Genomic DNA, 26,996 nt, shown 5'->3' with positions numbered 1-26,996 from the left:
CCTTAATAGGGGCCTCACTGCTACAGTTAGATATGACCGGCAGGGCAACGGTACGGGCAAGATTGGAATTATAAATGGTGTTAGACAGGGGTGTATTTTAGCGCCCCTGCTTTTTACCCTCTATATTAATGACCTAGGCACGGTCTTACAGAAGGCGTGCAAAGATATACCTAGGGAGGGGAAGTTCTTAATTCCGGCATTATTGTATGCGGATGATGCCGCTCTCCTGGCACGCACAACAGTAGGATTGCAGCTGCTTTTAAACACATTTTATGATTTTATGATAGGACTAGATTTGAACGTTAACTTTTTAAAATCTCATGTAATGGCCACGGGCACAAAGGGCAAAAAAATGGAAGACCCTGTATTGTAATGGAAATGAGTTGTCTAAAATCTCAAGTTTCCCTTATTTAGGGGTTATTTTTGACGAGAGGTCCTCATGATTGCCCCAATTGGTGGTTAAGCGAAATGTTTTTGCAAGGGCCACCTTGGCTGTGCTCAGCTTTGCGAGAAAACTTGGTGTAAAACCCCTACAGGCTGTTTTAAAAGTCTACGAGGCCAAAAGTACTACAATAGCCATGTATGGTGCAGACCTATGGGGTTTTAAGGAAGCAACGCTGTTACAAGGCATAGAGGACAAGTTTTTAAAGAATATCTTATCAGTTCCCCAATCCACTCCAGGCTATATTGTCCATCAAGAATGTGGGGTGGAATTTCTGGCAGACCGAATTGCTCTGGCACCATTGTTGAAGTGGATTGCAGTTTGGTTGAACCTTGACCTCGAACTGAATCATTAGGTGTTGAGGGACTGTCTAGCCCTTGATCACTTTGACTCTATCCCATGGCTGCATTATGTCAAGAGGGTAGCGGATAACTTAGGCCGGCCCGAACGGTTTAGTCAGCCGACTAAATTGGTCAAAGGGGATGTAAAGTGGGTAAAGGAAACTTATAAGCTTATCGAGGGTCTAGAAAGAGAAAATAAAGAACTGATTAAACAAACTGTTAGAGCGCATCAGCTGCTCGTAAATCATGGTGAGATGGAATTATACCTGAGAGTGGTAAATAACTCTAACCACAGATTTTTGCTTACTAAGTTCAGGTTAAATAAATTCCATCTCCTTCTCACAGGCCGCCCAGACTGCACTAAGGCCATAGACTTGGAGATTTGTCCATGTGACGGTCTTTCCATTATGGATACTATTTTTCCATTATAAGAAAAAGAATTATCGTCCCATTGATTAAAGATAAAAGCTTCATGCAAGTTAAGCAAGCCCTTTTGTACCTCCAGCTCCTGTCCAGTGTCTGGGAAATTTTTAATGTTTCTACCTTTCTAGCCATTGCAATGCGTTTGGGCAAAAATTTAACCTGGAAGCAGTGTGCTTAGCGAGACCTTATTTTATCTTTTTGATCTTTTATAATAATGTTAACGGTCTTGGTCACTAAATATGTGTGATTGTTCTTTTATATGGATGAATTTTATACGAATTTTAAATTGCTAAACATGAGATTTGTAAATTGTTTTTCTTTAGCTAATGTATTACTTTTTGGGCCCGATTCTCGATGTTTGTACACTTTTATGGTTTTCGTTAAGAACCGAATAAAGTACTTTTGACTGACTGGCTGACTGAATATATTTTGTCTTCCTTTTAAAAGTGTGGTACTAATAAATTCATGAGTTTCATTTTAAAAGCACCAGGATTGGGGGCGTGGCCAAGATGGCGGCCTGAGCAGTCGCAACCGGCGGAGGCTCCTCGTCCCAAACCCCCAAGGCGATATTTTCGAAGCACTTTCCCACCTCTGTAGGCGATTATAAGCGGCGGGGGCGATCCGGCTTCCGGCTTCGACCCGGACCGAAATAGCAGGAGTTGGGGGCAGAGAAACAGTCCCGCGGACGTCGACCGCCGCCATCGGCAGCTAGAGGAGAAAAGTAGGCGAGGCCTTCCCACAAGAGCAGCCGGAAACCCGCATCGCGGCCAGCCGGAGGCCGGGCCGGAGAGCAGTGGCCTGGGCAGGCTGCAGGGGCAAAGCGGAGACCGGGGCTAGAGATCCGAGACAGACAGCCCGGTGGCCAGCGGAGCGGAGGACAGCGCCCGGCGGCAAGACACACTCCCAGAGGCCCGGAACAAGACGACCGCTGCAGCCCGCCGCCGATCCGGAGACAACAAGGTGAGGTGTGGGCTGCCTGAGCACGTGTGGGAGGCAAGTCGGGGGGCGGCCATCGAGCCCCCGGAGCGGACAGGTCCACCCAGCTATAGCGGCACACCACGGGGCCTGGTGGTGGAGGGCCGGACGGTGAGACAGAGGCGGGCAGTAGGAGGCGGCGGAGGCCCTGGCGGCCGAAGACTGCGATTGCAGGGCGGGTGCAGGAGAAATTTAGCAGCACTGTAAGCGACAGGCCCACGGGCTCAACGGACAGAAACAGGAGTTACGCGCCGAGCTCCCTGCGGCTGACGGTGGGGCGGCGTGGCCCCCACGAGAGGGGAAGGTGACTGTGGGGTGCGCGGAAGGCCTGGACCGTGCAGTGAACCGGAGACGAGTTTGGAGGCCTGGGTGGCCTAATCTGCGCTGCCGTACGGCAGACGAAGACGGGAGAATGCGGCGCCTAGGCCGGGTGGCCCGGGCACGGAGAGACCAGCTTTGGGGGGCATACACCGAGCCCCCGGTGGTAAACACTAAGACGGCGCGGCCCGAGGGAGGCAGAGTATACCCCGACAAAGTACCTGCAAGGATATAGTGTGGCGCAGCAGAGGCCGGTAGGCCGGGGATACCATGCGCAAGAAAGGCCGCACGCTCGACCACGACAGCAAACAGCTTCAAAGTGTATCCCCCACATAGACCCCCGACATAACACGGAACACCCCCGTTGGGGCCAGAGCTGACACGGCACCGAGACAGGGACACGGCAGAGACGGCAGTCAGACCCATGATGACCTGAACGGCTGGGGCATAAAATTTAGATACAAGATCCTGCTGTTGAGCACACGCCGAGAACCGAAGGGTCTAGAGCCACATATCCATCGAGCAGCCGCCATTTGCACCGGTTCCGGGGCTCATTCCCAGACCTGCTGACGGTCATCGAGGACAGCGGAGCTGCTCTAAAACAGGAGAGCGCCAAACATGTCCTCCACGAATCGCAGAGGGGGGCGCACCATCCCCGAAATTCTCTCCAAAGGATCACACAAGGGGGAGAAAAGCCCTGACAAACCTACGCCACTGACTCAACCACAAGACAAAGACAGGGACGAAGGAGAAGCTCCTGCAACGAAATCGTTCATGGAAAATCTATTTGCGTCTCTGAGAGAGGACATTCAAACCCTAAGGCAGGATATGGCAGGAGGCTATAAAGAACTACGGCGAGACATGGATGACATAGGGGAAAGGGTAGTAGCAGTCGAAAACTCAGAGCAGTCCAGGAGTGGGGAGGAGGAAATCCTGCAACAAGAAATCATCAGGCTCCATGAACAGCAAACGGATCTACAGGCACACACAGAGGACCAGGAGAACCGCTCCAGACGAAACAACATACGGGTCCGAAACGTGCCATCCAAAGCCGAAGGGGGGGGCATCACAGCATACCTGCAAGATCTGTTCCGCGAAATACTGGGAGAAGGCGAGATGAATTGATAGAGCCCACAGGGTGGACCTAGCACGCCGATCGCCCGCCCGCCCCCCCACCAGACATTTCGGCTTTTCTGCCGGACTACCCCCTTAAGGAACGTATCTTGAAGGCAGCACGTCAAAAGCGACCCATGAACTTTCGAGATCACACGCCTGAGCTCTTCCAGGAACTGTCCACGATTACACTGCAGAAGCGGCGGACATTCAAGGTAGCAACTACCTTCCTAAGGGACAATGGGGTCCCATACTCCTGGGGCCACCCTTTCAGACTGATTTTCAAGTGGAAAGGGGCCCTCCACCAACTCCGATCACTAAGGGACACGTGCAAAGTTCTGGGCATCCCCCATGAAGAGGACGCTCCAGACGATGATTCAGGACGACGATCCTCCCGCCCAAACTCCTCACAAGAGATGAGAGACGAATGGCAACAAGTGAAACGCAGACGCTCACCCAAGAAAGGCTTCAGGCCGGATCCAGAGACCGTGGCGCACAAACATGAAGCAGCTATACTGGAGGTCTCCAAAGACACCAATGCCGGTTCATGAGCACACAAGAATGGGGGAGCATATTCGCCTTTCAGTAGCATTGCCGGGGGGGGGGGGACGGGGGGCTTTGGGCTCGCCATGGACACGCTTTCCCACTTCCAGAGGCCTGGACTGCTGTTGAAGAGGCCTGTGACAGTGTTCACCAGTTGGGGTTTCAAAGTTGGGGTTGGGGTTGGGGAAAGGGGGGAGGTGCGGGTGGAAGGGGGACGAGGGACTCGGTGTGTTCGGTTTGATCAAGCGGTAAACAAGAATGAAAGGGGCAGTACTAGGTCAGGACTTCAGCGGGTAGTGCATACACCTCCCAATGGCTGAGAATCTCATCCAGATTCTCACCCTTAACGTAAAGGGGCTAAACAACCCGGTTAAAAGGAGGGAGATCATCTCTTTCTTGGAACATTCTGGGGCGGATATATGTCTCCTCCAAGAGACACATTTGCTGGCTAAAGATTGGCATCGTATGAAATCCAGGGCCTTCCCACACCAATACTACTCCGCCACAACTGAGAAAAAGGCTGGGGTGGCCATCTTAGTAGCGAGGCACTTTAGGGGAAGAGTAGGCGACAAAGTGGCAGAAATCAAGGGCAGACTACTGGCCCACACAGTGCAGATTGGTGCTATGTCATTCACAGTGGGTTCACTCTACACACTTAACTACAAACAGGAAGCCTTTCTTAAAGGTGCGCTATCTGAAGCACTAACCAGGGACACCAGACACATTAATTGGGGGAGACCTCAACCTGGTCATGGACAATGTGGTGGACAGATCAGGGCGGAGATCTGGTGACTCGGGCCCCTCTCCACAGCGGGGAAACAATGGCTAGCTGATAGGGGGTTGGTAGACGAATGACTAGAAAAACACCACACAGCCTCAGGGTACACTTTCTATTCCCACGTGCACCGCACATACTCCAGAATAGATCACTTTATTGGGTCCGCTGATCTAACCCCCATGGTGAAGGATGTAGAAGTCATCCCAGCGGCACTGTCAGACCATGATGCGGTAGTCCTTCGACTGAATGTCCCGCACACACGTCTTCACAGGGGCAGATGGCGCCTTAGAGAAAACATACTTACCCGCAAGGAGGTTACGAAGCAATTGTCCCAAAGTATTACTGACTACCTAAGCCAAAATGACACAGGGGAGGTGACTCAGGCGACAGTTTGGCGAGCACTAAAGGCGGTTCTTCGGGGGAAGATAATGGCGATCATGGTGGCGGAAAACAAAGAGCGAAAAGAAAGACGTAAGGAAATGGCAGAACAGGTGTTGGAACTGGAGAGATTTCACTGCCGGACAGGGGCCCTGAGAATCTGGCGAAAACTGAAGGCGGCCAGGGCGCAGCTTGCGAGCCTGGATTTGGACCAGGCGGAATACGCGGCACTCCGCCTCCGCCACACATACTACTTGGGGGGGGGCAAGACTGGTCGCCTGTTAGCCAGCAAACTGAAAGCAAAAACGGTCCGCTCCAAGATTCCCCTCATTCACGTAGAGGATGGAGTGGAAGCTAAAGAGGACGACCACATCGCGGAGGCCTTTAGGGCCTTTTATGCCAATCTCTATGCGGCAGACCCGGGCTTGGATCACGATACTGGAACCGCGTACTGAGAGACCGCAGACGTGACGGCCATAAATGAAGCTAGAGTACAGGCACTGGAGGCCCCGATACACCTGGAAGAGGTAATATCGGCGATAGCAAGACTTAAACCGCTAAAGGCACCGTGACCAGACGGCTTCTCCGCTGGCTTCTATAAAACGTTCTGCCCTCTTCTCGCGCCGGTATTGACGAACCTATTCAACTCCTTCCAAGGCCCAGGCTCGATCCCGCAGGAGATGCTGGAGGCCGACGTTATTGTCTTGCCGAAACCAGGCAAAGATCCGACTAGGTGTGCGGCATACAGGCCAATATCACTCCTTAACTTAGATCTGAAGTTGTTCACAGGGATCTTGGCTGCACGACTCGGCCCCTGCTTGCCGGGAGTAATAGAAACGGACCAAGCAGGCTTTGTACCCACCAGGCAGAGTGCGGACAATACTAAACGCCTGATGCACATAAAAGATAAGGCACACTTCAATGCCTCGGATGCGGCCCTGTTGTCAGTTGACGCTGAAAAAGCGTTTGACAGAGTGGATTGGCAATATCTGAAAGAGACACGTTAGTGATAGATTCCTTACCTTAGAATATCCCCAGGCGTCAGACTGGATCCGGAAAGTTTTGTGTAGCAGTACCCTTGCGCGTCGGCAGGCGTCGTCTGCGGCTCCGCGTCCGTCGTCGGCGTAGTGGGCGCCGTGATGACGTCGTCGGAGTACTTAGACGCCGCCTCCGCGTGCTGACGTCAGTTCTTCTTTTTTCCGCGCCAGCCAGCGCAGATCTGGAAAGAGCAGTTCCCTAGTCATTTTTTGACTAACTTTTTGGATCTTTTGATCTATTTCGAAGTCTTCACGACTCCGACGGTGCCGTTAGGGATGCCCGGCTTCAAGCATTGCGACGAGTGCGACCGCCTCCTGTCGGTTACGGATCCGCACCGCTTGTGCCTGACGTGTTTGGGCGTCGACCATGACGACGAGGCCTGCTCCGACTGTCAGGCCCTCTCGAGGAAGGCCAGGCGGGAGCGGTCCCGCAGGCGACTCGAGATCCGCCAGTCGGCCCGCGCCGTGTGAGGTCCCGGTCCCACGGGAGGTCGAGGGACAGGTCGCGGGGACGGAGCCGTCACAGCTCCGGGAGTTGGCGCCACTCCTCCGGGTCCAAGTCGTCAGGTAAGAAGCATAAGAAGTCGAAGAGACATCATCGCTCTTCAGACTCCCCCCGACGCTCGCGCGATGCGGCCGGGGGTTCGGGTGACACCGCCCACGCGGCTCCTCGGGAGTCGCGGGCGCCGCGTTCGGCTCCATACCCCCCGGTCCCTGGGCTGAACGCGACGCCGGAGGAGATAGAGCGCTTCCTCATGGCCATGAGGTCCCTTTCTCCTCCGACGGGTTCCGCAGCGCCTTTGGGCCCAGCGAACCCGTCTGGGGGCCCTAGTGGGTCGGGGGCTGCGACCCTGACGCCGTCGGGTGCTTCGGCCTCGACGCCGCCGGTGTCTTCGGCGCCGACGCCGCAGGGCCCCAAGATCCCGACGCCGCCGCTGCCCTCGGGCTCGGCGCCGCAGGGTACAGCGGTCCCGGCGTCGTCGGTGCCTTCGGGCCCGACGCCGCAGGGCGCCGTTCGGCCCTCGTCGGGTGCTGGATCGTCCCCGGTGGACCTTACGACCCCCCCGGGGTCGGTCCGTGTGGTGTCCCCACCGGCGTCGGCCTCGGCCGACGCCGTCCCCGATGCCTCCTCTCTATCGGTTCCGGCGTCGGGACGGCGCCTATCGGCGCCGATCTCGACGCCGTTCGGAGATTTCCATCCCTATGAACCGTCCTCATTCACTTACGACCCTGAGTCTCAGGAGATGGGGGAAGAGGAGGATTGGGAGGGGTCTGAGGACCCTCTGACAAGGGAATGTCAGTCTACCATGGACTGGACAGGAGACCTTGGGGAGGCCAGTGGCCTGGACACCTCTCCAGACACTGGATTCGTCTCTCCTCCTACCGTGGCTTCGGAGGAGGGCGCGACATATGGTGTGGTGTTGATGAGGGCTGCTAAGGCATTGGGCCTTGAGCTCCCCGTCGCGGCCGTGAGGACTAACCTCCTCACTGAGGTCCTTAAGCCGCAGTCATGCTCCATGGAGCCTCTGCTGCCGTTTAATGAGGCCTTGTCGGACGTTCTTTTGGGCACTTGGTCCAGGCCCGCTACAGGTCCGCCTGTAGATAGGAACGTGGCCAGACGCCACCGCCCGGCTCCGGGTGACCCATGTTTCCTGTCCACCCACCCCACCCCCGAGAGTCTGGTTATCCAGGCCTCTAACTCCCAGACCGCCTTCCCGACGGCTCCCCCTGATCGGGAATCCAAGAGGTACGAGGCCTTTGGCAAAAAGGTGTTCTCGTCCCTTAGCTTAGGACTGCGGTCTTCCAACACTGCATGCCTCTTGGGCCGTTACACCCATTCTATATGGGAAACGGTGGCGGAATTGCTGCCAGAGTGTCCGTTGGAGGTACGGGCGAAACTAGGCCAAGCCCTAGTGGAGGGCCGGGACGCAGCGAAGTATTCGATCAGGTGCGGACTGGATACAACTGACTCGCTGGGCAGAGCTATGGCTACGACGGTGGCGATTCGACGCCACGCCTGGCTGAGATACGCCAACTTCTCGGCTGATGTCCAGAATACACTCATGGACATGCCGTTCGATGCCCGTCGCCTCTTTGGCGACAAGGCAGACCACGCGCTTGTGCGCTTTAAGGACTCCAGGGCTACGGCCAAGTCCTTGGGCCTGTCGGCCCCGCGCCAGCAAATGGGTGCCTTTCGCTCCTTTCGTGGCCAAGGAAGGGGCGTCCCCACACGTGCCGCCAGCAACTCGCCGCAAACTGTCGTCCAGCGCGGTGGCGGCCGTGGTAACCGCCGTGGAGGCGGTCGGGGAACCAAGCGGAGCCAGTCCACACCTGCCCCTGCAGCATCCGCCTCCAAACCCTCCTAGTCCGTGCTTTTCGGCCCATGTGACGCCAGTGGGAGGCAGGGTTCGCCATCACCACTCTCACTGGCGCACTGTCACTTCGGACAGGTGGGTGCTGCAGATCGTCCGAAGGGGCTACTCCCTCCCCTTGGAGGCGACCCCTCAAGCCATGCCACCGCAACACCACCGCATATCGGGGGATCACTTGCGGCTCCTGCAGGAGGAAGTTTCGGCCCTCTTGGCCAAGGGGGCCATCGAGCGCGTTCCTGGGCCAGAAGTAGGACGTGGTTGCTACTCCCACTACTTCCTGGTACCCAAGAAGGGCAAAGGGGGCCTACGCCCTATCTTGGATCTGAGGAACGTCAACGGCTTCCTCCGGAAGGAGAAGTTCAAAATGCTGACACTGGCTCAGGTCTTGGCTGCCCTAGACCCGGGAGACTGGATGGTAGCGTTGGACTTGCAGGACGCATATTTCCACATCCCCGTCCTGCCGGCCCACCGGCGTTACCTGCGGTTCACGGTAGGCCTCGAGCACTTTCAGTTTACCGTGCTCCCCTTTGGCCTTACCAGCGCCCCACGGGTGTTCACGAAAGTGATGGCGGTGGTCGCAGCTCATCTGCGCAGGTTAGGGGTCTCAGTCTTCCCCTACCTCGACGACTGGTTGTTGAAGGCGGGCTCGCCCCAGGCAGTCGTCAGCCACCTCCAGACTACCGCGGATCTCCTGCACCGGCTGGGGTTTTCCATCAATGTGCCGAAGTCACACCTGTGCCCCTCTCAGAAGCTCCTCTTCATCGGAGCGGTTCTCGACTCGGCGCAGTTTCGGGTTTACCCGCCCGAGCAGCGGGTCCGGGATATACAGGCTCTGATTCCGGTCTTTCGGCCGTTATCCCGGGTTTCTGCCAGGTTGACGCTGCGGCTTTTGGGGCTGATGGCCTCCTGCATCCTTCTGGTGCATCACGCACGGTGGCGGATGCGGGCTCTGCAGTGGGACCTGAAGTTTCAGTGGGCCCAGCACCGGGGCGACCTGTCCGGCCATGTCCTGATCTCGGAGGGCACTGCGAGACAGCTGCAGTGGTGGCTCACGGACCGCGATTGGGTCAACGGCAAATCCCTCTCCCTTCCCTAACCGGAGCACGTAGTTGTGACGGACGCGTCCCTCCAGGGCTGGGGAGGCCACTTGGGAGAGGCAGAGATCAGAGGACTCTGGTCTCCGGCGGAGTCCCGGTTCCATATCAACCTGTTGGAGCTGCGGGCGATTCGTCTGGCACTGAAGGCATTCCTCCCGTCTGTCCGAGGGAGCGCAGTGCAAGTGTTCACCGACAACACTACCGCCATGTGGTACTGCAGCAAACAGGGCGGAGTGGGGTCGTGGACTCTTTGCCAGGAGGCTCTGCGTCTCTGGCAATGGCTGGAACATCAGGGCGTGACTCTGGTGGTTCAACACCTGGCCGGTTCTCTGAACGCCAGGGCGGACGAACTCAGCCGTCGGTGCTCGATGGATCACGAATGGCGTCTGAACTCGGACGTGGCGCAAGGCCTCTTTCGGCAATGGGGAGAGCCTTGGTTAGATCTATTCGCCACCGAAGAGAACGCGCAATGTCATCAGTTCTGCGCGTTGGAATTTCCAAGGCGGCACTCGCTCGGAGACGCTTTTCGTCGCGAGTGGAGCTGCGGTCTGTTGTACGCCTTTCCGCCTATACCTCTTCTGCCCAGAGTGCTGAAGAAGATCAAGCGCGACCGGGCACAAGTCATCCTTGTGGCTCCGGACTGGGCTCGAAGGTACTGGTATCCCGAGCTACTCAGCATGTCAGTCGGTCCCCCGATTCGTCTTCCTCTTCAGGAGGACCTTCTGTCGCAGCAGCAGGGGACGGTCCTACACCCGAACCTGTCCAGTCTCCACCTCCATGCTTGGAGATTGAGCGGCGACAGTTGAGGCCATTTGACTTGCCTCCTGAAGTTTGCAACATCATTCTGGCAGCCAGGCGTCCCTCCACAAAGATGGTATACGCCTGCAGGTGGAACAGATTTGTGGCATGGTGTACAGCAAAGGCTGTGGATCCCCTCAATGCCCCTCTCTCTGAGGTTCTTCTCTTCCTTCTTTCTCTTGCCCAGCAGGGCTCTGCTCTGGGCACTCTCAAGGGCTATCTTTCGGCTCTTTCAGCCTTTCTGAGGCTGCCTGACCAACCTTCTTTGTTCAAGTCCCCTATTGTTAACAGATTCCTGAAAGGCATCACTCATACCTTTCCTCCTGTTCCCTTCGTGATGCCTCAGTGGGACTTGAACCTGGTTCTCACCTTTCTGATGTGCGCTCCCTTTGAGCCACTTCATAACTGTCCGCTTCGCCTTCTTTCTTTGAAGACTGCCTTCCTGGTAGCCATCACCTCTGCCAGGAGAGTGAGTGAGCTCCAGGCCCTCTCTTGTAAGCCTCCTTTCCTGTCAGTCCATCCGGACAAGGTTGTTTTAAGGACTAGGCCCTCTTTCTTGCCAAAGGTGGTCACGGCCTTCCACATTGGGCAGTCCATCACATTGCCCACCTTCTTTCCGCCTCCGCACCCCTCGAGAGAGGAGGAGAGGCTCCACCGTCTGGACCCAAAACGTGCGCTCTCGTTCTATCTGGATCGCACACGCCAGTTCCGGGTGGATGATCAACTCTTTGTTGGGTACGCGGGCGCTAAGAAAGGGAAAGCGGTGCACAAGAGGACCATCTCCCGATGGATTATCATGTGCATTCAGGCGTGTTACTCCTTGGCTAAGAAGGAACCACCTGTTGGGCTGCGGGCTCATTCCACTCGAGCCACGGCCACTACAACTGCCTTGGGCCGAGGTGTGCCCTTGCAGGACATTTGCCAGGCAGCTACGTGGGCCTCGTTGCACACGTTTGCTAGGCACTACTGCCTGGACAGTCAAGTCCGGAGGGACGGCTACTTTGGCCGCTCCGTTCTCCAGGACTTTCTGGTGTAAATATTGGTTCGCAGACCCACCACCACGGGGATGGTATTGCTGGGGTATCTATTCTAAGGTAAGGAATCTATCACTAACGTGTCTCTTTCAGATGCACAAGTTACTACTTGTGTAACGATATATCTGTAAGAGACATTAGTTAGTGATAGATTCCTTACCGACCCACCCATCCTCCCCGTTCTGCGAACCGATATCTAGGGTTAAGGTCTTCTCCTTTCAGGGCCCTAGTTTCTTGGCACCAGTGTCGGTTTTTGTCATGGCTCTGCGCTTCTGGCGCGGAAAAGCTGTGGCTAAGAACTGACGTCAGCACGCGGAGGCGGCGTCTAAGTACTCAGACGACGTCATCGCTGCGCCCACGACGCCGACGACGGATGCGGAGCCGCAGACGACGCCTGCCGACGCGCAAGGGTACTGCTACGCAAAACTTTCCGGATCCAGGCTGACGCCTGGGGATATTCTAAGGTAAGGAATCTATCACTAACTAATGTCTCTTACAGATATATTGTTACACAAGTAGTAACTTGTGCATATGGACAACACCCTGGCGAGATTCGGCCTAGGGGATAGGTTCCGAGCCTGGGTAGCCAGCTGCTACGCGTCTCCCCAGGCGACGATCAAAGTCAATGGGGCATGCTCTAAGCCATTCGAAATTCAGCGGGGCACCCGGCAGGGTTGCCCGCTATCGCCACTGCTGTTCGCCCTCTATATAGAGCCATTTGCCCAACACATTCGGAATAACAGAGACATCACTAGCATCAAATTCGGAGGGGAGGAGCAGACCATTAGTCTCTATGCAGACGACATTCTAGTCGCGGTAGATAACCCCAGAATGTCTATACCGGCATTCCTGACAGAGATGGAGCGGTTTAGGGCGGTCTCTGGATTTAAGATGAACGTGGGAAAGTCTGTTATTCTCCCCCTGGGCAGCAATACCCGCCAGGCTCACAGAGGTACGCTCCACATAGGGGGGCTAGCTGTGCAAACTGCATTGCCATACCTAGGAATTGAATTAACTCCCTCCACAGCCCAGAAGGTTGAACTCAACTACTCCAAACTCCTGACCGCATACAGGGAGATATATCAAGATGGCGGCAACAACCACTCTCGTGGTTGGGCCGAGTTGCCTTGCCAAAATTACCTGTTACCGAAGGTGCTCTACCCGTTCCAGACCATCCAGGTCACTCCCCCCCCTGGACATACATAAAAAATTGCAGGATACCATACTACGGTTCATCTGGGCAAACAAACGCCCCAGGCTCTGACGCGACTTGGTCACTAGAACGACGGAGGAGGGTGGACTGGGGGTACCTGACCTGAAGCGCTATTTTCAAGCAGCACAGACGAGATATCTTCTGGAATGGTCCCCACCAGTCTTTGAAAAACGATGGCTTTTTCAGGACAGGGCAATGGCGGGTACGCCGCTGTGGAGGGACCCCTTTCTGGCATGGGCAGACAGACCAGCCTACCTTAAAAAGTCCCCCATCACTAAAACACTTCTCCAAGTATGGGACGCGGTAGTGGTCCCTAAAGGTCTGACATCCTTTCCATCACCAATGACGCCCCTGCTGGACAACCCGGTGTTTCCCCCTGGGATACTCCCCGGCTCCTTTCCCCAATGGCGGCAAATTGAATGCTGTTCCGCAAGACACTTATTCGACCTGCTGGGCTTTATGACATTGGACACGATGAAGGAGACGTATGGACTTGACAAGCCGCACCGATTTCAGTACTTTCAGTTGAGGCACTGGCTCACAAATAAAGACTTAGAACCCCTAGTAGGCCGCCCCCTCACCCCATATGAGAAATGGCTCCTCACTAAATCCAAAGACTCAAAGGCGATTACAGAACTTTACAAACTACTAGCCCCCCTTCCTCCTACAACGAGATCAGCGGGTCAGAAGAGGTGGGAGAAGGAATTAGGAAGAACATTCTCCGACAAGGAGTGGCAGGACATATATTACCGGGCACACCATACTGCTAGGAACACAGCCAGCAAAGAATCAGCGGTGAAGGTGGCCTATTACTGGCACCTGACACCGGAACGCCTACATCAAGGTAACCCGCGGAGGGATCCCACATGTTGGGAGGGGGTGCTGACAAACCGGGACCATGAAACACATACTGCGGGAATGCGTGGAAGTGCAGGTATACTGGGAGGGAGTACTCAAAGACATAGACGCACATTTTGAGACAGAACTTCCCTGTTTCCCGGCATACGCGATCCTTGGCCTCCCCAACAGTCTCATGTTCCCACTCAAATCCATTAGAGGAAAGCAGATGGGACTGGCATTAGGGGCTGCAACACAACACATCCTCTCCCTGTGGGGGGAACGTCAAGGAAACCCACACACACAGGGTGGCTGCATAGACTGTGGTGCATAATGGGGATGGAGAGGATCCAAGCTTCACTCACACAAACATCCGACACATTCAAAGAAATATGGCAGCCAATACTCACCCTGCTCACCCAAGAATTCACAGAGCTCACATGCCCTAAATACCTAAGAGTTCTCAGACTCTCAGATGACTTCCGCAATAAGACAAAGGAGGAGACACACAAGGCCTAGACTGGGTCCCCTCAGGGACTGGCCAAGGTTGGACACACCGAGGGGAGGGGGAGGGGGGTGGATGGGAATGGGAGAATCGGGGCAGTTGGGGTTAGGGAGGGCCAAGGGAGGGACATGGATATAGAGGTTCTAGCTTGCAATGTTTATTCAGGTTCCCATCATACAAGCTTACATGGACACAATTCAGCCGTCCCCAAAGCCCAGGACTCTGGGGTATACGAGCTGCAACAGAAGGGGAATGGAGTGAAAGGTCATATTGTATTACATACTGTATTGTATTGCTTGGCTGAACCCAATAAAAACAGATTTGATCAAAACTAAAAAAAATAGCACCAGTATTCTTTTACATGCTTCATTTTTGAGACTGCGGAGTTCCTTTTCTACTTGTGTAATTCAAAGGTGAAGTGATATATAAGCATTTGCCTAATATTAAGAGTGCTGAGTTTAATAATGTCCTATTGTTCCAAGTTTGAAGTATTATATTTGGCGTCAAGAACAGGATTGGATATTAAAGGCGAAAATGTTTTCGAAAAGATAAAGGCAGATTCCCAGATACCGGGGTAAGAAGTAGCCCCCTATGGTATGCTTGTGCACAAGTGGTCTTGTTGTTTAAGGCTAGGTGAAAACTGGAATGCATGCATAGCCCATGCTGAGCAAGTACAAATAGTGGCATGTCTGCAGGAAGTGCCAATTGTAACAAGCACTGGCGCTGCCAATAGGTCTCGCAGTAGGAAAGTTGAAGCTATTACAATTGCAAATAACAATGCCTTTTATTTTTGTTTTCATTTTAAAAACATAAAGGGCTTTGTCATTTACAAAACCAATAGCTCCAACTTTCCTACTGCGAACAGGTCTTGCCTTTAAGTTGAAGCCATTTGCTTTGCTAATGGTATTGTATTATAGCTATGTATTAATGAGTGTATGTATGTGATATGTTGTTATTTTATGTTGTCAGAATTGTAAGTGTTACCTATGTGTTTTGATTTGCAGTGGCCTTTGGGACCTTATATGTGTTTAGCAATGCACTTTCCAGCATAAGTAACTAAATAAATACATACAAAAGATACGCAGGATCTGACCTTGTGTAATGTAATAGGTGCTTATGCAAAACACTCCAATGCGTTTAGCCACATTTGCTGTTGAGGACACTGCATAAATAAGAAACATGGCAAAAGAAAGATGCTGCAATAGAGGAACACATCCAAAGGGCAGCTTAGCATAAAGCCCCACTACTTCCAGACCACAAAATTAACAACAGACTGCGAAAGGGCGTAGACAGTGATAGACATATGGGGAAAAAAATAGTCAAGGCTGGATGCTTGTTTAATGGGCATTGATAAGTGAAATCCTGCAGCCAAAGGTGTTTTTATTTTACTGTCCTTTTAGCCATTGTAAGATTACCTAAACACAGGATGCAGAAACATCCTATCTTTAAAAGTTGAACTGTTGCATACAGCCATGCATTATAGATGTACAATCGAGAGTGCTGCTTGTTGCAACCTACACTTGGCTCTGGAGTCACTACAATTTAGATTACTATGAATTCAGAGGCTCAACATAAAGGCAGTTACTTATAAAGTGGCAGTCAACGATCTCCCTTAAACCGGTTCAACAATCTTAATAACACTGAAGAGCCGATGATGGTAGGGCTTAGTTCTTATGTAGGTTTTAAAATAACTTGGTCTCTGTGGCTACAAAATACCAAACAAGATCAACCAAGAGGGTGAGAGGGTCGAAATCAAGTGGGGCATAGGGCTTTAGAAAACATACAACCCACAGTGTTTACGAATGACCACATTTTGCAGTGAGGCCCCTCATTTTGTGTAACTCACTGCACTTCCACATTATTACAGCATTACAACAAAGCCATTAAGTGAGCTAGTAATAATTTGGTGCACAAACCTGTACAAAAATTACACTTTCAATTTATCAGAAGGCACCCTGCTCATCTACTTAACTCTGGAAAATGTAACAATTAAGGGACCTCAACCCAAGATGATCCTGAATGAAATTGATAGCCCAAGCGATTGGCAACTGTTTTAGTTGCCCCTGTGCCAGACGTACACCCTTCGGTTATAAGCAGAACAGCGGCCTGCGTGCTGGGCTCGCTTTGGAACACAGGAGGAATTGTGACTGAATGAGCAGCCTCTGACAATCTGCCTCAGTGTAAAAGGGGCTAAACTTGAAAACAAATGCAATTCAATGTTTCACTCATTGTGCTTAATTTCAGCTTTTGTAAAATAAAAGCCAGCATGAACCAGTCATCACATCGGCCGTGGACGATATACCCTACTAAAGAGGCAGTGCCGCTCAGTGGAGGCACTGGTGGTAACAGCCCGCTGGGGCATCTCTCCCCCGCCTCACTCGCCTGTTAAAAGCATGGGCTGAAGACGGAGCTCTGTGTGTTTAAGAGATCAAGTGAGTGCTGGTAGAGGGAGGCTGAAAGAGAGAGCGAGGGAGAGAAAAGAGCAGGAGAGAGAGAGAGAGGGAAGAGCTAAAATGAAAGAGAAGAGCGAGAATGAAAGCAAGAAAAGCGAGAATGAAAGAGAAGAAAAGCGAGAATGAAAGAGAAGAAAAGCGAGAATGAAAGAGAAGAGCGAGAATGAAAGAGAAGAGCGAGAATGAAAGAGAAGAGCGAGAATGAAAGAGAAGGGCAAGAATAAAAAAGAGCGAGAATAAAAGTGAGAAGAGTGAGAATGAAAGAGAGGAGAGCAAGAGAGAGAACAGCAAGAGAGAGAGAACAGCAAGCGAGAGAGAGACAAAACGGCAAGACTGGAAGAGAGACTGAAAGAAGCGAGAAAGAGAGGACGGAGCAAGACTCAAGGAGACGGATATTAAACAGAACCACGAGAGAGAGAGAGCAGGAAAGAGACACGAGAGCGAAGCGGACTGCGCTTGTGCAACTAAGTCATTAAATAAATAAACAAGCACTGTCAAAGCGGACCACGCTTGTGCAACTAAGTAAATAAATAAACAAGGTGGCCCAAGCGGACCGCCCTCGTGCGAGCTGGCTCAATATCCTGTGACTCAAATGTGTGCTTACACAAGATGAATGCGTCCTTCTGTAAACCGATGAAATATCTTCCACCTGCAACCATACTCAAGCAGACCGCCAGTACATGTAAAAACATGGGGCATGCAAAAGAAGATGAAAACAACAAGCATTGCATAAAAAAAATTAATAAAACAAGCGTTGGCAAAGCAAGCAAGTCTTCCGTGCTGAAAGTGAAACCAGCCCTCGGCATTGCTGTGGGGGGGGAGGTGGGGCAGGGGAGAGGCAAGCAGGGAACAAGTTAAACGAGGTCTGGCAGGGAACAGATGGCCTGGCCGTGAAGCAGGGGGCGGGGCAGCGCTGGGGAAGCCTGTGGGAGGGTGATTGATGACTTTGATGTGGGGAGGGAGGAGAGCCTTTTGCGAGCCTGCAGGAGAAATGCTGCTGATGCGCGTGCATGTTTAATCACGTGGTTCACGTGAACTGCATAAAAACCGTGGGGCTGAAAGCCCTTGGTTTGACGATGATTTTCGCCACTTGAATTCTCGCTCCGCTCGATGCGCTTGCGCACATCGATAGGTCGCGAGACCTGAAAAAGGAAGGTGTTTTGTACTTTGGACCAAAGAGGTTGGATTCTCTTCAATGCTTACAGCAAAAGGCATGAAAATGTATTCAGTTCGAACAAGTGTGAAGAAATGAAAGAACAGTTAGTAGAAGCCAAGAATACTTCTGTAATGTTGCCATGTCAGAACAAATTGTTGCAAGATAATTTGGAAACTTATCAGCTTGAGGCTGAAAAAGCGGTGGTGCGGATAGATTCTATTGTGAAAGATAATTTTAGGAATTTTCAGAGAAATGCGCAGGCCATCTTACTGCAGTTAGGGGCAGATGGATATTTACACAAATACCCAACTGAGTCAGATTGGCCGCCAACTGAGATGCCCGGCTTTACACTAAGGGATGCAATGCAGAGAAAGAACGAGGATGTATGTTTTAAATTGCAATTTTTATAGGTGTTCCTCATCATTTGATAAATGGATTGCTAAATACATAAGTGCTAAATAAGATAAATAGTTTAGCCCCCCGCCAAGCCTACAAACATGTTAAAATGATGTTAATTAATCAAATAGGCAATTCCTTGTCTCAGGTGATGACAGTACGCGAATTGGGTGAGTCGAACATGACCGAGTTTCTCCCGGTCTAAAACTTGTACTGATAATAGAGTGTTCACAAGAGACATGTGTATGGCATTGTTATAAGACAGAGTGTTGTGGGAAGAAATTGAAGGCACTGATGCCAAGAGTATGTGGGGTTTGTATTGGAGGCAAGAGCTAGAGAGAAAGTGTGTCCTTCTGTTTAAAGTCTGAAGCATTACAAGTGGATACTGTTGCTTGTGGCATAATCCGCTCTAACCGTAAAGGTTACTAAAAAGCTTTTGTTGTATATGAGGATTGTTCTTGAGAGTCAAAGATGGCATTTGTTAAGTTTCAGGAGTCTGTGATAGGCAGCATTGTTGTAGAGGAACAGGTAAGTGCTCCTAGAGTTGGAGTGGTGGAGGATGTGGCTAGATTGAAAGTTCACCACTTTACTGATCACATTCCTCCCAAGGCCCAAAAGAGACCTTCCCAGTAGGGGATGTATAGTCTGTACGCCAAGAGGTGCGCAGAAGGACACTTATGTGCTTCCCGAGTGTCCTTCTAAATCTACGCTGTGTGTGCCTGCTTGTTTTAGAATGTACCACGTGCAAAAGAGTATTTGGGAGCAACCGTGAGTAAACATGAACTGCCTGGTCTGTATTGTTTTATATTTTTTGTTCAGTTTCACAGTTGGCATTAGTGCAATGTAAAAAGAATGTGTAGGCGGTGCGCGTGGAAAGGCTCTTGGCTAGCGGTGTGCAGGGACTACCGCTTGGCTGGTGGTGTGCAGGGACTGGCGCTTGGCTGGTGGTGTGCGTGGGCTGAAGCTTGGATGGCACTGTGAGTGGACTGGCTCTTGCATGGCGCTGTGTGTGGACTGGCGCTTGGATGGCGCTGTGGGTGGATTGGCGCTTGGATGGCGCTGTGGGTGGATTGGCGCTTGGATGGCGCTGTGGGTGGACTGGCGCTTGCCTGACGCTGTGGATGGACTGGCGCTTGGCTGACGATGTGCGAGTAGTGACTTCCTGCTGGTCGCTACACACACTGCTAGCCAAAAGCCAGTCCACACACTCAGTCATCCTGTGTGGTTGCTGTGTCAGGCATCTGGGCATATGAAAGTGATGAGCCCTTGAATAGCATGGTCTGTTAATGTTACAAAGAAGGGGGATCCCTCATCACTTAAAGGCAGGTAGACGGGGAAAAGTAAGAAACAAGGCAAAGGGTGATTACCTGTTAATGTGACTAATGTACTGTGGGCTCGTGGCTGGAGGCATGAATGGGCATGTTTGTGTCATGTATGAATGATGTGTGAATAGACTGTAAAGCAGTTGGGGCCTGGACGCAGCTTTACAGCTCACAAGCTGCGAGTCACTGGTTCCGTTTTTTGACCTTTCATTTATTAATGGAACATTTTATTTTTGTGAAATCTCCTCTTAATAAAATATATTAATATCAAATAACATTTTATATATAGAACCATCACTCACCCTCGTGCGAAACCCAACCAGTATGTGTGTGCAGTAATATTAGTCTTTTCGGTCTCTCTGCAAGGGTGTACATGGTCTTTTTGTGAATGTTGTAATGTGTTGGTTCCATGGCTGGCAGTGTGAATGGTCTTGTGTGTATCCCGTACGAAAGGTTTGTGAATGGCCTGGAAGGCGGTTTGAGCCGCAACGTGGCTTTACAGGTCACAAGTCATGAGTCACTGGTTCAGTTTATTAACTGCTCTATTAATAACAGTGATTTTTATTTTTGTAAAAAAAATTTGAATACAACTTTTTATATTGAACCTTACTCATCCTCATGCCAAATCCTACCAGTAAACGTGTGTAATTGAGGAATAGATGGTTGTGCTGTAATATTTGTCTTTTCTGTCTTTCTTTGCCAAGGTGTGCCTTATCCCTAGGAAAAATATACCAGCTCTAGATATTTTCGTAAACTAAACATCCAGGAGTGCACAGTGGTGTTTCTCTCATGGATCCCAACAAGTTTTCTTTCCCACCATGCCCTGCAAACCTCAAAATGAGACTAAAGACACACATTTTTCTTGAATTATTGTGCCATAATCTTCCAGAATTAGAAAGAAAGAATACATTTCCTACCACCCAAAACGTATTGTGGAGACATCAAAATTATCTAACACAAAACTTGGTTTTGCAAGCGGGGCATCTACGTTTTTGGACCTGAGCTCAGCGGCCATCAAGAGTAACCTACCAAACACAGACATTTCTGAAAACTAGACACTCAGGGTAGTCTAGGGAGGTGTGGCTCGCATGGATCCCCCAACATTTCCTACCCGAAATCCCCTGCAAATTTAGCTAAAATAAGATCACATTTTTCTTACATTTCTGTGTGGGATCACCGTGACTGAACAAATTACCTACCACACGGCTTTCCCCTCGGTCTCGCGAGTAAAACGATACCTCTCTTGTGTGAGTGCCCAATGTAGAGGCAACCTCAAAACGTATTAAAAAAAGAAATTTCTGCCTAACAACTAGCTGTGATATCCCCTCAATCTCTACGCCTTTTTGGCCTTTCCTTGTCACAGGCACTTGACACACCCACACAAGTGAGGTATTATTTTACTCGGGAGACAGAAGAGAAAGCTGGGTGGTAGGAAATTTGTGCTGGCGTGGTGAACCCATGCAGAAATTTTTTTTTTTGCTGAAATTGAGGGGTTCAAAAACCACATAGCAACATCTGTCTTGGGTCTGATCATCATTACAGCACAAATTGTTAGTGAAGTACAAGTTTTGAAAGTGATTAATCCAACATGGAGTTGGATAACGTGATAAGCAGTAATTTGATTATAGTGTCTACCATGTGCCACTATAAACCAGAACATTCTAATGTCCTTATCCACTGCCGCTGTGGTGAGATCTAGTCAGCTGTCATGGTCCCATTCTCTTTTAGCTAATGTTTGTTTCTTCTTCTATAGGTTTTTTGCCAATCGAATAGTTACATTGTTCATAGTTTCACATGTGTTTAATTTAGGCATCTATAGCTTCTTTACGTTCCTCATTATACCAGATTTTCGTTTGGATGGGCAGGAAATCACCTTTATCGCATTATAAAAATGCCATTTTAGAGTGGTAAATAATTCTACATCTATACTAACAATATTGCTGTGGCTGGTTTGATCAGTCAATGTTTGTGATACTAGCTTCATCCACCCAGTTAAGTCCCCATAGATAAAGTTTGGAGATACTGTGATAGAGTCCCCCACTTTAAAGCATGTCTAATATTTGAGAGAGTGTCATTTTGCATCTGACCAGCGGATGGAGAGAGGGTGCACTGCGGACAAGACTGAACTCTGCAGAGTCAAACCAAGAGAATTGTGGTCACTATCTTGTCTGTCAACAATGACAATGTCATAATCACTCCAACTTGTATGATTTTGGCTGTTTTAAGTATGTCCACCATTCATATCAGAGCCAGTACGCCCATTACAAGACATAAGTGCCAATGAAAAAACAAATGCATTCAGCTGCATAGCAGATGCTGTTCATCATTTTATAGGAGGAATTTGTAATTCAGGAATAGCCGCAATTCACCTTCCGTCTTTAGTGATGGAAAATTCACCCGTGTCCAGGCGTCATAAATGTTGTTGAAGTCTCCTTCAACAACAAAGGGAGCTCCATCATTAAGATTTTCAATATATTTTACTAAGTGGCAAAGGATGTCTAAACCAGTATTTACCCTCAATGCGTGGCTACACAAATTGAAAATATAATGTTTTTTAACCAACAGCAGAAGTTAAACTAATGCCCGATATATCATGAGCCTCAATCTCTATGAATTTGATAGCGCCAGCGAGAGAGGAAGACAGAGAGAGAGGGAGAGAGGGAGAGAGAGAGGGAGAGGGAGACAGAGAGAGAGGGAGACAGAGACAGAGAGAGAGGGAGACAGAGACAGAGAGAGAGGGAGACAGAGAGAGGGAGAGGGAGACAGTGAGAGGGAGAGACAGAGACAGAGAGAGAGGGAGAGAGGGAGAGGGAGACCGAGGGAGATAGAGGAAGACCGAGGGCGAGAGAGAGAGAGACGGAGAGAGACAGAGGGAGAGAGACAGAGAGGGAGGGAGACAGAGAGAGAGAGAAAGACAGAGGGAAGAGAAATCGAGGGAGGTAGACAGAGACAGATGGAGGCAGAGACAGGGACAGGGGCAGACAGGCAGAGCCAGACAGAGAGACTGAGAGTGAGACAGAGGGAGTGCAACAGGGACAGATAGAGGCAGGGACAGACAGATAGAGGCAGATATTAAGACAGACAGAGAGGGAGACAGAGGGTGACAAAGGGAGGGAGGCACAGCGAGTGAGACAGAGACCGAGAGATAGAGAGAGACAGAGACAGAGAGAGAGAGAGAGACACAGAGGGAGACAGAGAGAGAGACAGAGAGGGAGGGAGACAGACCGAGGGAGAGGGAGGGAGACCAAGAGAGGGAGGGGGACAGAGGGTGGGAGAGAGAGAGAGAGACGGAGAGAGAGAGAGAGACAGAGAGGGAGGGAGACCGAGAGGGAGGGAGAGGGAGGGAGACCGAGAGAGGGAGACAGATAGAGAGGGAGATGGACAGAGAGGGAGACAGATGGGGAGAGAGAGAGAGATGGAGAGAGAGAGAGAGAGAGGAGAGAGGGGGAGAGAGAGAGAGAGGGAGACAGAGGGAGGGAGACAGAGAGAGGGGGGGAGGGAGACAGAGAGACAGACAGAGACAGATGAAGGCAGGGACAGGGGCAGACAGGCAGAGACAGAGAGAGACGGAGAGGGAGACAGAGGGGGAGGGAGACCGAGGGAGGGAGAGAGAGAGACCGAGGGAGGGAGAGAGAGAGAGACAGAGGGAGGGAGGGAGAGAGAGAGACAGAGACAGAGAGGGAGACAGATAGAGAGGGAGGGAGAGAGACAGAGAGGGGGGAGACAGACAGAGGGAGGGAGACAGACAGAGAGGGAGGGAGAGAGACAGAGAGGTGGGAGACAGACAGAAAGGGAGGGAGACAGACAGAGAGGGAGGGAGACAGACAGAGAGGGAGGGAGACAGACAGAGAGGGGGGGGGGAGGGAGGGAGGGAGGGAGGGAGACAGACAGAGAGGGAGGGAGGGGGGGAGACAGACAGAGAGGGAGGGAGGGGGGAGACAGACAGAGAGGGAGGGAGGGAGGGAGACAGACTGAGGGAGGGAGGGAGACAGACTGAGGGAGGGAGGGAGATAGACTGAGGGAGGGAGGGAGATAGACTGAGGGAGGGAGGGAGATAGACTGAGGGAGGGAGGGAGATAGACTGAGGGAGGGAGGGAGGGAGACTGAGGGAGGGAGGGAGGGAGACTGAGGGAGGGAGGGAGGGAGACAGACTGAGGGAGGGAGGGAGACAGACTGAGGGAGGGAGGGAGACAGACTGAGGGAGGGAGGGAGGGAGACAGACTGAGGGAGGGAGGGAGACAGACTGAGGGAGGGAGGGAGACAGGCTGAGGGAGGGAGGGAGACAGGCTGAGGGAGGGAGGGAGACAGGCTGAGGGAGGGAGGGAGACAGGCTGAGGGAGGGAGGGAGACAGAGAGGTGGGAGACAGACAGAGGGAGGGAGACAGACAGAAAGGGAGGGAGACAGACAGAGAGGGAGGGAGACAGACAGAGAGGGGGGAGGGAGGGAGGGAGGGAGACAGAGAGGGAGGGAGGGGGGGAGACAGACAGAGAGGGAGGGAGGGGGGGAGACAGACAGAGAGGGAGGGAGGGAGGGAGACAGACTGAGGGAGGGAGACAGACTGAGGGAGGGAGGGAGATAGACTGAGGGAGGGAGGGAGATAGACTGAGGGAGGGAGGGAGATAGACTGAGGGAGGGAGGGAGGGAGACTGAGGGAGGGAGGGAGGGAGACAGACTGAGGGAGGGAGGGAGACAGACTGAGGGAGGGAGGGAGACAGACAGGGAGGGAGGGAGACAGACCGAGGGAGGGAGGGAGACAGACTGAGGGAGGGAGGGAGACAGGCTGAGGGAGGGAGGGAGACAGGCTGAGGGAGGGAGGGAGACAGGCTGAGGGAGGGAGGGAGACAGGCTGAGGGAGGGAGGGAGACAGGCTGAGGGAGGGAGGGAGACAGGCTGAGGGAGGGAGGGAGACAGGCTGAGGGACGGAGGGAGACAGACTGAGGGACGGAGGGAGACAGACTGAGGGACGGAGGGAGACAGACTGAGGGCGACAGAGTGAGGGACGGAGGGAGACAGACTGAGGGAGGGAGACAGACTGAGGGAGGGAGGGAGGGAGGGAGGGAGACAGACTGAGGGAGGGAGACAGGCTGAGGGAGGGAGGGAGACAGGCTGAGGGAGGGAGGGAGACAGGCTGAGGGAGGGAGGGAGACAGGCTCAGGGAGGGAGGGAGACAAGCTGAGGGAGGGAGGGAGACAAGCTGAGGGAGGGAGGGAGACAAGCTGAGGGAGGGAGGGAGACAAGCTGAGGGAGGGAGGGAGACAGACTGAGGGAGGGAGGGAGGGAGACAGACTGAGGGAGGGAGGGAGGGAGACACACTGAGGGACGGAGGGAGGGAGACAGACTGAGGAAGGGACGGAGGGAGACAGACTGAGGGAGGGAGGGAGGGAGGGAGACAGACGGAGGGAGGGAGGGAGACAGACGGAGGGAGGGAGGGAGGGAGGGAGACAGACGGAGGGAGGGAGACAGATGGAGGGAGGGAGGGAGACAGAGAGACAGACGGAGGGAGGGAGGGAGGGAGGGAGACAGACTGAGGGAGGGAGACAGACTGAGGGACGGAGGGAGACAGACTGAGGGCGACAGAGTGAGGGACGGAGGGAGACAGACTGAGGGAGGGAGGGAGGGAGGGAGGGAGGGAGGGAGGGACACTGAGTGACGGAGGGAGACAGACTGAGGGAGGGAGGGAGACAGACTGAGGGAGGGAGGGAGACAGACTGAGGGAGGGAGGGAGACAGACTGAGGGAGGGAGACAGACTGAGGGAGGGAGGGAGACAGGCTGAGGGAGGGAGGGGGACAGGCTGAGGGAGGGAGACAGGCTGAGGGAGGGAGGGAGACAGGCTGAGGGAGGGAGGGAGACAGACTGAGGGATGGAGGGAGACAGACTGAGGGACGGAGGGAGACAGACTGAGGGACGGAGGGAGACAGACTGATGGCGACAGAGTGAGGGACGGAGGGAGACACACTGAGGGACAGAGGGAGACAGACTGAGGGAGGGAGGGAGACACTGAGGGACGGAGGGAGACAGACTGAGGGAGGGAGGGAGGGAGACAGACTGAGGGAGGGAGGGAGGGAGACAGACTGAGGGAGGGAGGGAGTGAGACAGACTGAGGGAGGGAGGGAGTGAGGGAGGGAGGGAGTGAGACAGACTGAGGGAGGGAGACAGACAGACTGAGGGACGGAGGGAGACAGACAGACTGAGGGACGGAGGGAGACAGACTGAGGGCGACAGAGTGAGGGACGGAGGGAGACACACTGAGGGACAGAGGGAGACAGACTGAGGGAGGGAGGGAGACACTGAGGGACGGAGGGAGACAGACTGAGGGAGGGAGGGAGGGAGACAGACTGAGGGAGGGAGGGAGGGAGACAGACTGAGGGAGGGAGGGAGTGAGGGAGGGAGGGAGTGAGACAGACTGAGGGAGGGAGACAGACAGACTGAGGGACGGAGGGAGACAGACAGACTGAGGGACGGAGGGAGACAGACTGAGGGCGACAGAGTGAGGGACGGAGGGAGACAGACTGAGGGAGGGAGGGAGGGAGACACACACACTGAGGGACAGAGGGAGACAGACTGAGGGAGGGAGGGAGACAGACTGAGGGAGGGAGGGAAACAGACTGAGGGAGGAAGGGAGACAGACTGAGGGAGGGAGGGAGGGAGACAGACTGAGGGAGGGAGGGAGGGAGACAGACGGAGGGAGGGAGACAGGCTGAGGGAGGGAGGGAGACAGGCTGAGGGAGGGAGGGAGACAGGCTGAGGGAGGGAGGGAGGGAGACAGGCTGAGGGACGGAGGGAGACAGACTGAGGGACGGAGGGAGACAGACTGAGGGACGGAGGGAGACAGACTGAGGGACGGAGGGAGACAGACTGAGGGACGGAGGGAGACAGACTGAGGGAGAGAAAGAGACACACTGAGGGAGAGAGAGACAGAGAGAGGGAGACAAAGGAAGACAAAGGGTGAGAGAGACAGAGGAAGAAAGAGGGTGAGAGAGACAGAGGTAGAAAGAGGGTGAGAGAGACAGAGGAAGAAAGAGGGTGAGAGAGACAGAGGGAGACAGAGGGTGAGAGAGACAGAGGGAGACAGAGGGTGAGAGAGACAGAGGGAGAGAGAGACAGATGGTGAGAGAGACAGAGAGGGTGGGAGACAGAGAGGGTGGGAGACAGAGAGGGAGGGAGACAGAGGAAGAGAGAGAGAGAGAGAGAGAGAGAGAGAGAGAGAGAGAGAGAGAGAGAGAGAGAGAGAGAGAGAGAGAGAGAGAGAGAGAGAGAGAGAGAGAGAGAGAGAGAGAGAGAGAGAGAGAGAGAGAGAGAGGGAGAGAGAGAAATAGACAGAGGGCGACAGATAGAAGGTGGGCGACAGAGGGAGGGAGACAGACAGAGGGAATTAGACAGACAGAGGCAGGGAGGGAGGGAGACAGACAGAGGGAGGGAGGGAGGGAGGGAGACAGAAACAGAGGGAGGGAGGGAGGGAGACA

The 26,996-nt window shown here is 52.9% G+C and overlaps 1 protein-coding gene across 1 annotated transcript in view; it reads right to left on the bottom strand.

The window, feature by feature from the left end:
- The window catches only part of LOC147703774 (polymerase delta-interacting protein 2-like), a 216,114-nt gene that overhangs the window by 133,092 nt on the left and 56,026 nt on the right, over window positions 1-26,996 (bottom strand). The window lies entirely within an intron of this gene.

This window comes from Lissotriton vulgaris, chromosome 7 (genome assembly GCF_964263255.1).
Source record: "Lissotriton vulgaris chromosome 7, aLisVul1.2, whole genome shotgun sequence".
In the NCBI taxonomy this organism is placed as follows: domain Eukaryota; kingdom Metazoa; phylum Chordata; class Amphibia; order Caudata; family Salamandridae; genus Lissotriton; species Lissotriton vulgaris.
The sequence above is the reverse complement of the archived record's forward strand: the minus strand, read 5'-3'. Positions and strand labels throughout refer to the sequence as shown.